Source organism: Dermacentor variabilis, unplaced genomic scaffold, assembly GCF_050947875.1.
Source record: "Dermacentor variabilis isolate Ectoservices unplaced genomic scaffold, ASM5094787v1 scaffold_14, whole genome shotgun sequence".
Taxonomy (NCBI): domain Eukaryota; kingdom Metazoa; phylum Arthropoda; class Arachnida; order Ixodida; family Ixodidae; genus Dermacentor; species Dermacentor variabilis.
The window spans coordinates 10,894,272-10,904,815 of NW_027460302.1; the positions used below are offsets into that span (position 1 = coordinate 10,894,272).

General features: G+C 42.6%; 1 long non-coding RNA gene across 1 annotated transcript; it reads left to right on the forward strand.

Annotated features, from left to right (window-relative positions):
• The first annotated feature begins 785 nt into the window (after positions 1-785).
• On the forward strand, positions 786-1,767 carry LOC142567729 (uncharacterized). Its single transcript, XR_012825228.1, has 2 exons — positions 786-874; positions 1,641-1,767. It is a non-coding gene; the product is annotated as an uncharacterized LOC142567729 (long non-coding RNA).
• The last annotated feature ends 8,777 nt before the right edge of the window (positions 1,768-10,544 follow it).

Consider the following 10,544-nt stretch of genomic DNA (forward strand, 5'->3'; position numbering starts at 1 on the left):
TACGCGAACAACTCTTCAAGACAAACCAAGCAGTCTGCACGCACCAAACATTCTTAAGCAGATGCCCGATTTCATTCCTTTCATCACTTTCCACACTTCCATGACAAAAAAGCTACAACCAAAATTGCCTTTATTATGTGTAGGCTTTGTAATGGTTGTGGTCAAGAACAACAACAAAGGCACCTTTCGATTCTTCTCATCTGCACTCGTCGGCACGCAACAAATCTTGTAACACAGCTAAGATATTCGCCCACCCTTAGCGGAAACGTGCTGTATTAGGATAGTAGTGAAGACAGATGCCGCAGTTTCCGCAGCATGCCGGCCGTGTCTTTCTATGTCACTGGCAGCTAAGCGCGCCCACCTGTTTCTGCCCCCTCATAGTGCACATGGCTACGTTATTGCCACAAACTTACTGATAATGATATCATTCATTCCGGATACGGAAGAAACTGTTTCAATGCATGTAATGTACTCACGAGAAAAAAAAATCGCGTTGGGCGCATTTGGTGTGTTCAGCTTGCTGTGCCGGCCGCCATTTTTGTTTTGGTGTCCCGCACTGCACTCAGTGGCAGCCACCTATTTGTTGACCTGTTGCCATCCCGCAGCAAACGCGGGTAAAAAAGAAATTCTTTTTGCAGGAAATTTAACCGGTGTAATGATCACACATCTGAATTTGCGACCATTATTTTACAAAAAAGTGCAATCATTATGCGGGTAAATCAGTACTCTTGTGACACCAAGCTCACTTGTTTTAATGCAGGTGTGGCTGGACCTGCAGAAAAAGCTGTAAGCAGACTGCAGTGTTGCTGATCAGTGCTGATCTCCACGTCCGAGTTGGTCCCACAACATCCAGGCACCACGGTGCTTTCACAAGGTAATATGATATGGACACCTTGCACCTCAGTATCAGGTTTGAGTTTGACTTTTGATAAATATTTAAGAAGACACAAGGGTTGGCCTTGGTGATAAATACACTCGTGTTCTTTTTTTAAAGTGCTCTTTCTGCAGTGTTCCTCATGTACATCTTTTTAGAGGATGCTTACACTCCTTAAATGCAAACTGCCATGGAGCTTGTTTAGGCCGTAAACTAGAACTCTTTCACAAAAACTATCATTTATTCTCTATAGTAGTATTAAAGGTGCATTAATCTTTCCTATAAACAATTCTGCACTGGCATCTATGCAGTGTTTTCCGTCTGCATATTCTGCAGTGCGGTAGCAAAGAGCTGTGCTATCTGTCTATTCACTTGCATGAGCTTGTTATGCTTGTTCATTTAATGTAAAATACTTCTGGAAAAGTATTAGACTATTTCTGCGGTCTTGTATTGCAATTCTGCAGCCACTATATGGTTTGTAAAACACGAACATTTAACAGAGACAGGAACAAGACAATGCGAGGACAAGCACTTGCTTTCAACTGCTGTGGATAATGTTGAAATATCAATTTACATAGGTAGAAAACTCATAAGCCTCCATGTTCTCTTTTTCCGGTTTCTCTGTGAGATTTTCACGTTTTACACACAATATCATGCAAGAACCAGCCCATTCAGTTATGCAGTGGAGCCACCTATTGTGCATGTCAGTTCCAATGGCTTGTTAGAATCCAACAGGGCCGGCTGGTTTGTTTACATTTTTTTGCAGAGGCATACGAGCACTTTGTGTCAAAAACGCCGAGCACTGTGGATACAGAGGCAAGGAGGCTGAAGGACCTGAACAAGCACCTGGCCACCATGCTTCGGGATGCAAAATAAAGATGGTTTGTGTTAATTGTGTGCCCTAAGAAGTGTGCTCTTTGTCTCCGAGCTGGCACATCGGCCAACTCACGTGATAGAAATTAACTCGCTGTAATGTTGGCAGTAGATGTTACTGTGTGGAACTTCACCAAAAATATTGCATGAACAAAAGAACTCATTCAACACAAATGAGAACACTTGTAGAATGCAGCTAAACAAGAATAGTGTCATTTTGCATAGCTGAACGAGAACATTTTCATGTTGCATACATAAACGAGAACGATATCGTGGAGCATAGACGTGCGAGAACTATCTCGTCAAACATAGCTATGCGAGAATAATCTCGTTTATAGTACCCATACGAGAACGATCTCGTTCAGTGACTATCTCCTCTCGTACACATGTGACATACGAAATCGTTGAGTCAACGGAGCAATAATAGCGTAGAGAAGTTCTCGTAAAATTCTCATACATATTTTTTCAATAGGGGAGTTAGCGTTGCCAGCGCCACGTCCCGCCGTAAGCGAGTACTATGGCACCCTCCGGTGTGGCTTTGGCGTCCTTCAGACACCAGATAGCGCTCTCCTCTTACTAACAGTCAAAGTGCAAAATTACGAGGAAGCGTGAAACAGGCGGAAAAATGTTACACAGCAACATGGCGACTCGGCAGAAAACGTTCAAGAAAATATGAACGCATGAATAGCCGCCACCGAGCCGCCAGTGCTGTGTTTACTTAATGCCGTTGCATGCCTTTTATGCGCTTAGCGCAACTGGAATTAGATCCTGATTCCTGTAAAAATTAAGCTGCTACGAGCCATAGGAAGGAGATGACTGAGCATTCTGACGGGAAGTGTGTTGCCTTGAAATAAAATTATTTGTTTAAACCATTCAAAAACTTTGAACAAACGACACGGCTGACAAAAAATAAACAGCCGGTCTTAAAGGAATTAATCAAACTGGTATTTAACCCATAACTTTAATACTAAAAAAAAGAGAAGAAAAATTGCAGCCTCTCACGACATCGGGAGCGGATACCAGGCCCGGGGCATGACCAGCAGGCTTCAGCCGCGCATCGGTCCAGACGACACCGGCGTGTAGCAGAACACAGTAGACTGGGACTGCCACCGCAAGGCATTTGCACTCTGCGGCAGCAGCGGCGTGGCGCTAGTCCTGTGGCTACGTTCCTAACCGGGGAATTCTTTCTGTAAAAACAGGTCCCTACGTCTGCGCATCTCTGCCAGGCGTACAGTTTTTTTTTCCTTCTGCAAGCTGAATTGCATCACTGCCACGTGCCTTGACTGCCTTCGCGGTGCCTGCGGTTGGGCGGGACTATCTACTGGTGCGCCGTACGTACCTGCTGTGAAGTGCATCGCCTGTCCGCGGAGCAGCTGCCACTCGGGAACCAGCATATGAAGCCACGTCGACTGAAGACCGACTGCATTTGCACTCTGCGGCAGCAGCGGCGTGGCGCTAGTCCTGTGGCTACGTTCCTAACCGGGGAATTCTTTCTGTAAACACAGGTCAGTATACACCACAACTTGAGCCTCCTCCGCCGCTACTTGATATTGCCGCCCGCTGCTGCTGCTGCTGCCGCGAGTGTTCTTGTTGCATGTGTACAAATTTTCTGCAATGGCCGATACTGCTCAGTGTGCTTCATGTAGCCTAACCTTTCCCGACGATGCACCTTCCATTTTATGCGTCAGTTGTGGTTGCAGGTATCACTTAGGAAGTTGTTCGGGGGAGGACGAAATAACCATGACTCGAAAAAGGAAAAAAAAGTGGAACTGTGAAGCCTGCAAACCTAAAGCAACGATTGATCCTGACAGCTCAGCAGATGCACGCTCTATCACTGATGTGTTCAATGTGCTAGCTGCCATAAATCATAAGCTGCTAGAAGTAAACGTAATAAAGAAAAATGTAGAGTTGTTACTGGATCTGAAGGCCACTGTGGATGGCATCGAGTCCTTGGTGACACTTGTTTCCGAGAAGTATGATACGCTACTGGATAAGGTGACAGCTCAGGAAAACAAAATTGGCACGTTAGAGAAAAGAGTTGCCGCCATTGAAGCGTCAGGGGACTGTGAAGAAACGAAAAAACTCAGAAATGACCTTAACCAACTTGAGCAGTATGGACGACGACACAATATGGAAATACACGGCATAAGGTTCACCGAGAATGAGGACTTGCTCAGCAAGGTTAACATCCTTGCTAGTGAACTCTGTCTGCAGCCTGTAACTACAAGGGAACTCGATGCTGTTCATAGACTTCCAGCGAAACAAGGAAAGACACAGCCAATACTACTGAGGTTTCAGTCTCTAACTACTAAGGAAGAATGGCTCAGAAAGAGAGCTGTCTTGAGGGAGAAGAAATCAAATGTCGGTTTGCGTGAGAACCTTACAGCTACGAACAAGCGACTATTTTGGCTAATGAAAGCAAAGGCAACTGAAAAGGATTACATGTTTACATGGATAAAGGAAGGAAAGCTGTTCGTCAGGAAACGTCATGGGGAACGCGCAATTAGAATTCAATCAGAAGACGACTTGTCCAAGATAGAATAGAAGCTGACAATGTCAGTAACACTGATATAAAATGGCAGAACTACTTAGCCAAAGAGACAACCAATACTATAGTCAAGCAACGTTCCGAGTAGATGTGGGCAACTATGTTCATAACAAGCAATGCTTCTCAGTTTTTCACATGAATGCTAGAAGCCTCCGGAACAAATTTGACGAAGTTAACATGCTTCTTGACCCTCTGCACTATAGTTTCAATGTCTTGGCTTTTACAGAAACCTGGTACAGTTCTAATGATTTTATTCCCGAACTTGAAGGTTACACCTGTGTGTCTATTTCGCGATGTAAACGAAGAGGTGGTGGCGTTGCAATCTATTTTCGCAATGACTTATTGTACAACGAGTTAACAGAGTACAGTATGGTTAACGATGATTGCGAATCACTTGTGGTTGAGTGTGATGGCCTGCTTCTTGCTGTCCTGTACCGTCCGCCTGCAGGTAGTGTGAATATATTTTTGCAAGTTGTTGAAAGGATCCTGGAGCACAGCTTATTGTTGAAAGTGCCCGTGTTACTCACTGGTGACTTTGATATTGACCTCCTTCATGAGAACTCTATTAAATATGATCTACTTGATGTTATTCACTCTTATGGCTGTCGGAATTTAATCGAAGCACCAACAAGAATTAATGTCGAAACAAGTACACTGTTAGACTTGTGTATAACGAACCATTTAAGTGACGAAATGGTCTCAGGCATAATATCTAGCGGCATCAGTGACCACTTACCAATCTTTTGCATTATACCACGCTCTAACCATCGTAGTGTTTCGCAGAATGGGAAAGAAGCGAGAGCAAGTAGAAAAATAACTGACAATAACATTACGAAGTTCCAGGAGCTTGTAACTAACACCGATTGGAGTGTAATACAGAGAGAAAAAAATGTTGACCAGGCTTACAGTAAGTTTATAGCACTCTTTAAAGAAATTTACGACACTTGTTTCCCACTAGAAATGCGCAAAACGCACCGAAAAATTACAAAGCCTTGGGTCTCCTACGAACTATATAAAGAAATTGAACGCCGCAAAAAGTTATTTGAAACATTCATTAAATCGAAAGATCCACACGTCCTGAAAACCTACAAGCAGCTTCGAAATAAAACAAACTCTAAAATGAAGAAGGCTAAACGCGAGTACTATCAGAATAAGTTCACCGCAGCTGCAAACAATCCCTCACTGCTTTGGAGAACATTTCGAGAATTATTGACGGGCAACAAAACGAACTGTCCTCAGTCAATAGTTATCGACGGGATAACATTATCAGGGGAATGCCTAGCCAACAAGTTTAACTCGCATTTCCAGGTTTCTGCTGCGCAGTGTAGAGATGCTCCTGTGGGCCGATGTGAAGCATACAAAAGATGTTCTGATATGCCCACTATATTCCTGTACCCAACAAGCCCAGCAGAGATAGCAGACGTCATATCTACACTAAAGAATAACTGCGCATGCGGAGCGGACGAAATAAGTACAAAGCCTATAAAGAGTGTAGCGCAAGTAATATGCCACCCGCTTTCGCATATCTGCAACCTTGTTTTATCGACTGGTGAATTTCCCGTGCTCATGAAAATTGCGAGAGTAGTGGCACTGCATAAGGGGGGTGCGTTAGATAATCTCAATAATTTCAGACCCATCTCAGTTCTTCCTATCTTTTCTAAAATCCCTGAACGCATTTTAAATAAAAGAATAGTTGGGCACTTGACAAAAAACAAAGCAATAGTACCAGCACAATTCGGGTTTCAGAAACAAAAGTCTACTGAGCAAGCGCTTTTGCATGCGAAAGACCACTTAATTAAGAACTTTGAAAAACAGACTTACACTATTGGAGTGTTTTTGGATTTCCGAAAGGCTTTTGACTCTATTAATCACGATATTTTGCTTCGAAAGTTACCCTGGTATGGCATAAGAGGTGTAGCATATACTTTAATTAAGAGCTATCTCAGCTCCCGTAAACAGTTTGTTAGCCTAAAAGATTCTAAGTCCCAACTTCTTGATTTAAACTGCGGTGTTCCTCAGGGCTCAATCCTAGGCCCAACTTTGTTTCTTATCTATATCAATGATATTGTTAACATACCAAACACACCGTGCATAACTTTGTATGCAGATGACACCAGCGTTTTCTTCTCTGATCATAACATTCAAGAAGCATTTAACGTAGCCAATAGATGGATGGGGGACCTCAACTGTTGGCTAAATTCAAATAGAATACAACTGAACTGCGGAAAAACAAAGTACGTCATATTTCGACCAAAAGGAAAGCAGCTGATGGGTCACTACGAGTTAAGTTTTGGGGGGCGCATTATAGAAAATACGAAGCGCGTAAAATTTTTAGGCGTATGGTTTAACGAAAACCTGTATTGGTCCATTCATGTGGAGACCCTCAGAGCTGACATTCGTAGAGCGACGGGAATGATTAACATGTTAAAGCATCTTATTCCAACGAATTTAAAGAAACAGCTATATTACACACTAATACACTCTCGTCTACACTATTCTCTTCTGGTCTGGGGAACTACTACCAAAACTAACCTTATGTCACTATATAGGCTGCAAAAAACAGCCGTAAGGGCAGTTTGTAACCTACCTGTTCTTGCCCACACTAAACCGTTTTTTTGATAAGCTTGGCATAGTCCATATAGACCACCTATTTTTGCATAAGCTATCGCTCGAGGCGTTCCGTCTCCGTCAGGCTGATCACATACAGTTTAATCAGACCTTCGCCACCAAAGAAACTCCGTATAATCTCAGACATGACCCAATCTCTATACCGCTTACTCGCACGAACTACGGGAAACAGGCATTACACTTTCAAATATCAACCTTACTTAACAATAATCCCACAATTCTGGAACAATTACAAACCACGAAATCAAGCTTGAGGTTCAAGAAATCTGTTAAAACGTATTTTCTTCGCTGCTTTATTGTATAACTTCCTTATGTACTACAATGTTACTGTTTTGTTTTCCTTTTTAACATGTTCTGATCGAGATTCGAATTGTTAATCGTTTTTTATGTTATCATATTTCGAAAATTGTAACACTTGTTGTGCTGTTGTTTGCTTCAGAGTGTCAACATGCTTTGGGTGCTGCAGCCTTTGTCAGGCAAGAATATTGCCTTTTGCTGCAGCCCCTGAGACAGCTGTATGTCTCAAACAACAAATAAATGAAAAAAAATGAAAAAAATGCCTGGCTTTTGTATACCCGCTAGCTCCGCCCCACGACGCGTGAGTGGACGCAAAATTCTAAGCCCTGATATCTAAAAAAAAGAGAACAGATAAGGGCGAGATTAAGCTGCAATTATTTTATGCATACGTAGCCAGTGCGTGGCGTATTGGAGAAAACGGGCCTGTTTATACGTAGCCAGGAAAAAAATGATCGAGAAATGACATGAAAGAAAAGAAATGATTTTAGGCTACGTGCGAGCGGCATCAGTGCGTCACTGTTTAATTCTTATTACCTCCCCCTATGTTTTTTTTTTTTTGCTCTAGTAGCAGTGGCAGCAGAAACAATTTTACCCAGTGTTAAGCGCCTTAAGGAAAGAAAAGTTAAACTAGAAAAAAGAAAACAGAAGGCGCAAGCCACACTTTTCAAGAAAGGACTGTAAACAGCATAGCTGTACCGGAATCCGGACCATTAGCGTGAGTTAGCGTTGCCAGCGCCATGTCTCGCCGTAATCGAGTACTATGGCACCCTCCGGTGTGGCTTTGGCGTCCTTCAGACACCAGATAGCGCCACATCTCGCCCTAAGCGTGCACTACGGCACCCTCTAGTGTGGCTTTGGCGTCCTTCAGACACCAGGTAGCGCTCTCCTCTTACTAACAGTCAAAGGGCAAAATTACGAGGAAGCGTGAAACAGGCGGAAAAATGTTACACAGCAACAAGGCGACTCGGCAGAAAACGTTCAAGAAAATATGAATGCATGAATGCCCGCCACCGAGCCGCCAGTGCTGTGTTTACTTAATGCCGTTGCATGCCTTTCATGCGCTTAGCGCAACAGGAATTAGATCCCGATTCCTGTAAAAATTAAGCTGCTACGAGCCATAGGAAGGAGATGCCTGAGCATTCTGACGGGAAGTGTGTTGCCTTGAAATAAAATTATTTGTTTAAACCATTCAAAAACTATGAACAAACGACACGGCTGACAAAAAATAAACAGCCGGTGTTAAAGTAATTAATCAAACTGGTATTTAACCCATAACTTTAATACTAAAAAGAAGAAGAAAAATTGCAGCCTCTCACGACATCGGGAGCGGATACCAGGCCCGGGGCATGACCAGCAGGCTTCAGCCGCGCATCGGTCCAGACGACCCCGGCGTGTAGCAGAACACAGTAGACTGGGACTGCCACCGCAAATGCTTGGCTTTTGTATACCCCCTAGCTCCGCCCCACGACGCGTGAGTGGACGCAAAATTCTAAGCCCCGATATCTAAAAAAAAGAACAGATAAGGGCGAGATTAAGCTGCAATTATTTTATGCATACGTAGCCATTGCGTGGCGTATTGGAGGAAACTGGCCTGTTTATACGTAGCCAGGAAAAAATGATCGAAAAATGACATGAAAGAAAAGATTTTAGGCTACGTGCAAACGGCATCAGTGCGTCACTGTTTAATTCTTATTAACTCCCCCTATGTTTCTTTTTTGCTCTAGTAGCAGTGGCAGCAGAAACAATTTTATCCAGTGTTTAGTGCATTAAGGAAAGAATAGTTAAACTAAAAAAAAAGAAAACAGAAGGCGCAAGCCATACTTTTCAAGAAAGGACTGTATACAGCATAGCTGTACCGGAATCCGGACCATTAGCGTGACCCTATTGAAAAATTTGTATGAGAAATTGAACGAGATGTATGCATGTCGTACAGATTTGACGAGAAATGAACGATATGAAATGCATATTGAACGAAATCTCGTAGAAAACGAGCGAAATCTGTATGATGTGCTACGCAGACCTTTACGAAGTGCACGAGATTTATGCGATGTGCGATAAGAATATGTAGCGCTTGTATGACATGTGTGCGATGAGTTGCGTAGAGCTGACGAGATTATGCATGACGTGTGTGAGGTGGCATGTGATGTGTACGCACTGTAGTCGTATGAGCAACTTGATCTTTGAGGATGACTATGAATTGGATACAAAGTGTGTGTACTCAAGTTGTAGTGCATACAAAAGCTCATTAATGACAGTGAGATTTATGATGAGTTCTTTGTAGTACATGCAAAAGCGTGATCAATGTGCGGTATGATCACATTGAAGCATTGTGACACATATATACCAGCATAAACTACAGAGCAAATAAGATGTTCAGAGTTCAACTTCTGGAATTTCATGCAACGAACACATATACATCCCCATCAAAGCTGGTGTCGGCACTTTTGATGCAATGATTTTCACTTGTGGACATATTCTCGGATGAACACTTATGGCCATACTACTGCCTTTGCATGACGCATTCCTCGACCAGCCAATAGGCACTGGATAGCACCATGATATTGTCGAAAGCTATCATCAGAGAATGAATCCTTTGTTCAGAGTAGATCTGCCTAAGATTTTATTGCAATATAGGAGTCAGGTACCATCAAGGTTTCATAATAAAATGCTATATGTTTGTTTGTGCACGCAATAAAATAATCTGGCAATGTGATTATAGCACATTGGAAACACTTCAAACAAGGACGAGTTGGCAAAGTTTACTGCAGGCAGTTTGATCAGTGACAAATTATGCATGCACTTTGTCACATCCTAATAATATTGCTTTGCATCAGAGATATCAGTCAGAGATAGTAATGGGCGAACTTGAACCTGCATATTTTCCAAATAGCCAAGTGCGTCAACCACAATACTGTCAAATACAAATCTTCTAAGAGCATCTTAGTGCCTGTTTATGTCAAATTGTAGAAGGTAGGCATGAGACTGGCCATGCATGCCCACATATAAAAATAAAAAGCACAACCACAAAACAGTGTGATAGGTTGGTGAACATATAGCCAAAATAGCAGTCAAAATTTATCGCACTTTGTCACAAGTAAATAAAAAAATATGGTAATAACAATAACAATCCCTAAAAATGTCATGTGATCAATTGTGGTCATGATCACAGTTACTGCTGTGAAAAATTATTTGCACTAAGTGTTTCACAACTTGCTAAGAGAGCTTGACCTAGTAAAAAATCCTCATATGTGCACAGCAGTGGCAAAAAACGAGATGAGCGTCGCAACTTGGTGACCATTATCTGCCTACATACTACACAAAACT